This window comes from Columba livia, chromosome 9, assembly GCF_036013475.1.
Source record: "Columba livia isolate bColLiv1 breed racing homer chromosome 9, bColLiv1.pat.W.v2, whole genome shotgun sequence".
NCBI lineage: Eukaryota > Metazoa > Chordata > Aves > Columbiformes > Columbidae > Columba > Columba livia.
Window position 1 is genome coordinate 23,233,102 of NC_088610.1, and position 6,000 is coordinate 23,239,101.

Genomic DNA, 6,000 nt, shown 5'->3' on the forward strand with positions numbered 1-6,000 from the left:
CACGTCACCCCGGGTGGGGGAAGCGGCCGTTCCCGTGCCCCGCAGCTGCACGCTGGCTCTGCCGCACGCGTGTTAAGACACGCAGCGAATGCCATCTCTCTGACGCACTGGTACGTTTGCTAGACTTGTTCCTATTAAGTTATAAGGCTTTTCAGTGAAGTTCAAATATAGTCACCTTGAAAATGTCTAACCACTTCCAGGAAAAAAAGTGGCCAAATGGATACACTTCTGGATCTATTCTGGGTGTTTTTTTGGTTGGTTGGTTTGTTGTGTTTTGTTTGGTTTTGTTTGGGTTTTTTTCTTACTATTTATTAATAATAAAAAACACGTGGAACAGTTTTTATGTCAGTTACCATAAACCTTCTAGGGCAAATCAAGAGCTAATTTATTCATACAAATGAGGACTATCATCCTCATTTAGTACTACACTAGAATTAGGACACATCTTTTACAAAAACGGGTTGGTTCTAGGAGAAATCGGCTGGAAACACAGAAATCTTTACACCACATTGAACCAGGTTTATTTGGTCCATTGTCTTGTATCTGATCATGACCATCGGAAGCTCTTTTATGAGAGTGGGCAAAAAAGCTTAAATTAATACAGACACCCCTGCATAGTTTTAGAATCATCTGCCTACCTCCCACTAAGGCAGAAAGGATTTGGATGTGAGGGCACAAGTCTGTACTTCTCACACAAAAATCGTATTTCCAAGGGAAGCTGTTGCCTCGCATCCCACTCAGAGAAACAGTTTTGTCCGGGTAACATTAACACCTAAAGACTCATATAAGACTCATATAAGTCAAATACATATTTTCAAGACTTTCATGCTGTTCACTGAAGTAGCTGATGAATTTCTTTTCTTTTGATGGGCTAGCACTGGGAATGCAGTGTGTTGTGCATGCTCACTCCTTTTTTTATTGTAAAGCAACCAGAGGCACACAGTGATTGAGCTCTGCCATAAAAGTGCATTATATCATCTGAGTGGCAGCGGAGAGCTAAAGCTGAGCTCTGCCTACACTCCCAAGCAAATCCTTCTGTCTGAGTTTCCAAGTGCCTTTCTGCTTACTTCTCTTGGACAAACCCACTGGGAAACAAGACACAATCCTCCTCTTCTCCATTGTCAAAGCTCCTGCCTTCCTTTGCCTTCCCTCCCCCAGATAGTTGATGCATGAGAAACCGATGGCCACCGCATATCTGTGGGATAATAAATGTACCTGATCACTCTGTGTTGCTGATCAAAGTAAGAACTGCTTTCTAAAAGCAGAAATGTGATCTGCAGACAGTCTCTGCCCCATCAAGCATAAGCTGAATATTTTAACATGTGTAAGTTGATTTTAAAAGCTCTTCAGCAAAGCTCAGGTATTTTAGGGATGAAGGTATCAAGGAATGAGATATTAGAAAGCTCTTACTGTAGAGACCAACCTCGCAACCACCTACAAGCTGTTCAACTTGTTTGCTCTTCCATTCCCTTACTTAAGGCTTTAAAGCTTAATGCCTGTGTGGCAGAAACATGAGAGAAACTGCTCATACAAGTCAGTAGCTCTTCAGCATGTTAACCAAAGCACTGACCGTTGCACATGGAACAGAGATGCTCCACGAAATTATGGACTATCTGCTGCCAGCAAACAGCACAGAATTTGGGGGAAAAAATTAAGTGATCCCTCTAGATTCTTCTCAGTATCCTAAACTAACTGATTTGAAAATCCTCAAAATAGGCATATTTTGTATTTGTTATTTCTTTCTTTTCCCAAGTTACACGGGGGAATGACAGGGAAGTCCCCTCTCCACACAGCAGCCTTACTATAGGGAAGACCCACCAGCTTCTGGTATTTAAACAGAATCGGTATAACAGAGAAAAGGCCATTTCTAGGGAGAGAAAAATTTTCCAGCCCGTTTAACATTAAAAGATGTCCCTCCAAAGGACAACGCTACCAAAATCACTCATCATACCTTACATCTGCTTTGCTGGATTGGGCAAACTCCAACATGGAAAGCTCCAACAGTACAGATCCACACACAGATATACCCCAGTGCCCCACAGCCAGGACTGAGACGAGAACAAGCACAGAAGATGGAGGCCACAAAAGCTAGAGAGAATCCACATGCCTGTTGACACCACAAACATCCAGGCTCTGGCTCTCCTGCATCCTCTTCTAATACACCCAGAGAACACAGGCACCTTCCCTCACCTGTTCTCAGCATGGAACTAACAAACACAACATCTCGAATGCTTCCCACCCTTGTCTAGTTCTCCCCTGCAGAAGAAAGGGAGGGATGGTCCCAGGAAGGCAGGTGTGGTGCTAGAGAAGATGCCTTCCTGGGGTTTGGAAGGGCCTCTAAACCTCAGTAGAGGGGATGGAGGAAAAGGGAGGGGTACACAGCGCCCCTCTGCTTGTGCCCAAAAAGTGTCCAGCCCCCAAGGACACAGAAGTCTGCCCTACCAGGAGAGCAAAGGAGACACACAGAGAATTGCTGCCCATGTGCACATCCAAGTGCAGCGCTGCCACTGATTCAACCAACTCTAGAATTGTGGTTGCACATCTACACGCCCTTAGGGATGGGAAAGGGGAGGGGCACCTCCTAAAAAATCTTGCACTCAGGTCTGATAATTAACATAGTAATTATGAGCACCCATTTTACTGTTAAAAGGAGATAGAATTTTCCACAAAAAAATTAAAGAGCAAGAAGCAGTCACTACTCTAGAGCAGCCACAGAAAGCCAGGACCTAAAAATAAGTGCTTTTCTGACTTCCTTTTTATTTCCTTTTGTTGTCTTCCTTCATATTTGAGCACGATACAGACATAAATCTGAGCTACAGCCTCTTCATGAAATCCCAGCATGACCATCACATTCAAACTCAGACCCAAACTCCTTTCTGTTTGGATCTACAGATTCCTGGGGTTGGGTGGGAGGGGACAAAGGAGTCATATGGCTGGAACACAGCAGGAACCTAGAACTCAGTGTCTTCCAAGACATTGTTTGCTGAACCCACTACAACACACCCAGGTGTGCCCATGGAGGAGAGGAGAGAAGGGTCACTCCAAAACAAGTGCTCTGCACAGTCTCAGTTTATATGTCACAGGAGAACTACAAGTAAATAATTAGTCTTACTGAAATCAGTAGTCAGGCTACCCTGATAACAGAAATCCAAAGCAGATCAGAAGGGAAGGGAAAGAATTAATTAATCATCTAATTAGAAAACAGCAGAGAAACTTCTCTAACCTAGTGGCAGGAGGAAAAGTGACCAAATTAAAACAAGCAGTGCTGAATAGCAAAGGCAGGATGCAAAGAAACTCATTCTTGTTTAAATGATACACTTATGACCTGAAAGCAAATCCATTATTTATTTTAACTATTTATGTCCTTTTTAATTCCCTTTTGGCTCTGATTTGCTGTCACTGGCGAGCTACAGGTTATTAATAACACACAGCAGTGAATAATGTATCCGCAGTCACACCAACAGATTTTTGCCTGTCCGTACAGCCTAGTGAGTATTTATACATTTATAATACTTGAGGCTTTTTCTGAATGGTAGCTAAGACCTGTATACATAGACTAGTTCAAACCTATAAAGCAGTAAAAATATGAAGAAACAGTGACACAAAAGCAGTCAGTTGTTGATTTCAGTTTGGTCAGGTGCCAGGAGGTGTGAATCAAGGCATCAGAGCTTTGGGTAGAAAGTCCCATACAGAATAGCTCCTCTGCCATTCAGTCTTTTGGAGCCACAACTAGCAGGAACATTTTCAACTGTTTGAATTTATTACAAAAAATGAACACCCACACAAACCATAAAATCCACCAACTCCCATCTTATCCTGCACTTGAAATGGAGTTTCACGACAGCAAAAGAGCGGCTTGGGAATGCAAGAAGTACCACTCAGTTAAAGGTTTATTCCACACAACTTTCAGCTTCATTGTGAAACCTGGGGGGAAAAGTACCCCCCAAAATACAGCCAAAATCATGCTAGAGAGTGACCCTTAACAGCACACAGTTAACCCCTGAGCAGCTCAGGATTCCTAAGCGTTTGTATAGGAGAATATAAAATCCAATATGGAGAATACCATGTTAATTCATGTAAAAGCAACATCATGTGAGCAGGCTTACATGTCCAAACACAAAACAGAGACATCCTAGTTCCAGAAGGTGATATCTGAATTTAAAAAACTACCAACCTAGCACTGTACCAATGCTTTTATTATTATTAGCAAAACTGCAAATCAATCCCTCCTGAACATCTCATTGTGACCAAACTGCAGGATGGAGCAACACAGGAACAATCTGACCTGTATCTATTTTAAGTGTAGTCCCAGAGAGGGATGGTTCCAGCCCCCTTCCTTTCAGCCACAGAATTAACTACATACCTTGAAAGCAAATAGATTCAGCAAGCTGATCTGAGAATAAATGCTCGGCATTTTTTTGCTGGGGTTGTTTTTTGCCAGGTCAACTTCTGAACAGACTGATTCTAAGGCCACATCATCACTACATACAACAGAAAGAAAAGCAGTGGGAGCACATGAATTTAAAGAAAACCAAAACTATCTGTATTGGAAGGGCAGAGAGGGGGTGGTGGGTTGGGACTAAGCTTATTTTCCACAGCTGCTGAAAATTACATAAAATTAGATGCAGTGCAGAAGCAGTAAGAATGTAGACTGTAGAAGAAGTAAGGATTTAAATGAAGCAAGCCTGTAGTTGTTATTGAGAATACAAATGAACTTCTTGATGCCTGAGCCAACTCACTGCATTAACAACTGTTAGTTCCGTTGAGCTGTAAATAAGCAGCCTAGAAAAACTCCCCACATATTCCTCTGGTGTGTGATATATTCACATTCTAGGCATTTACTCAGCAATCCCCACCTATTATTTAAACATGTTTGAATATAGCACAGCAAAGTATAATCACATTCCAGAACCGCATCAACTCCCTGCTACAAAATGCAGAGAGAAAGTCTCCTAAGCTAATTGTCATTGAGCTGTGAGTTAATTAATGGGGAGAGGAGCAAATGATAAGATCAAGCACAAGACTGCCAACAGATTTCAAACTTAACAATTATGACACAGCTGCATGACTGTGCAGAACCAGTATTTATTTGGACTGTTAAAAAGCAAAGTAAAGTTACCAGAGATCCAGACTCCTGCCACTAATTTAAGGTCAGCAGAGAAACAATTTGTGACTGAGCTAAATGTTGCTTACCTGCAAGGAGTCCTCCATCAACAGGCATCAGCTTCCAAGCATTTTCTGAGACCAGATCCAGAAGAGGTGTCCATTTGCCCCATTATCAAAGGGCCTGTAATGAAAACCAGAGCTCAGTCTAATCAGCAGTTTCAAGGTAATAATTTCACACCATTCAGCTGAAGCAGAACTTCACAGCTCATCAGGTAGCAAGTGGAAAAATGATTTTTGTCCTAAATTAGTTTCTGTTCCCCTAGTGAAGATACCAGCAAAACCTGTGCCATCAGGGTTTCGTGGAGGCCTCTCTTGTGCAGAGGCCTTGCCGAGGAGACGCTTCCATGGAGCTCAACACTCAACAGCCACTACCAATTCCACTTTCACTCATCAGTGCTCTGCAAGCGACTAAAATACGTCACTGTGTGTAATAGCCTGTGCATGTATAACATGTTCTTAATACAGGACGTATATATGATCAGTGCACAATAAATGGAGCGTGTGTTCAGCTGTAACGCAGCAAAATAAAAGCCCGGGGCATCTCTGACAGTCTGTATCTCACACTGCAGGCACAGACACACCTTGCTAACAGCCATGCTACCCGAAAATGCTCACACAAAACTCTTCAGGCAAAGCCTGACTGGTTAGGAGGTTTGAATCACTCTGTTAAGGCGGGGCAGGTTAGGAAACTCCATACAAACCTCTCTAACCTGAAGGGATACTGACTCCTGCAACTACTCACCTGGCAAACAGCACAGGGAAACACGGCCTGATCTGCAAACAGCTTAGTCACAGCCTTCAATAAAATCATTACACCTCCATGATCCCCGCAGC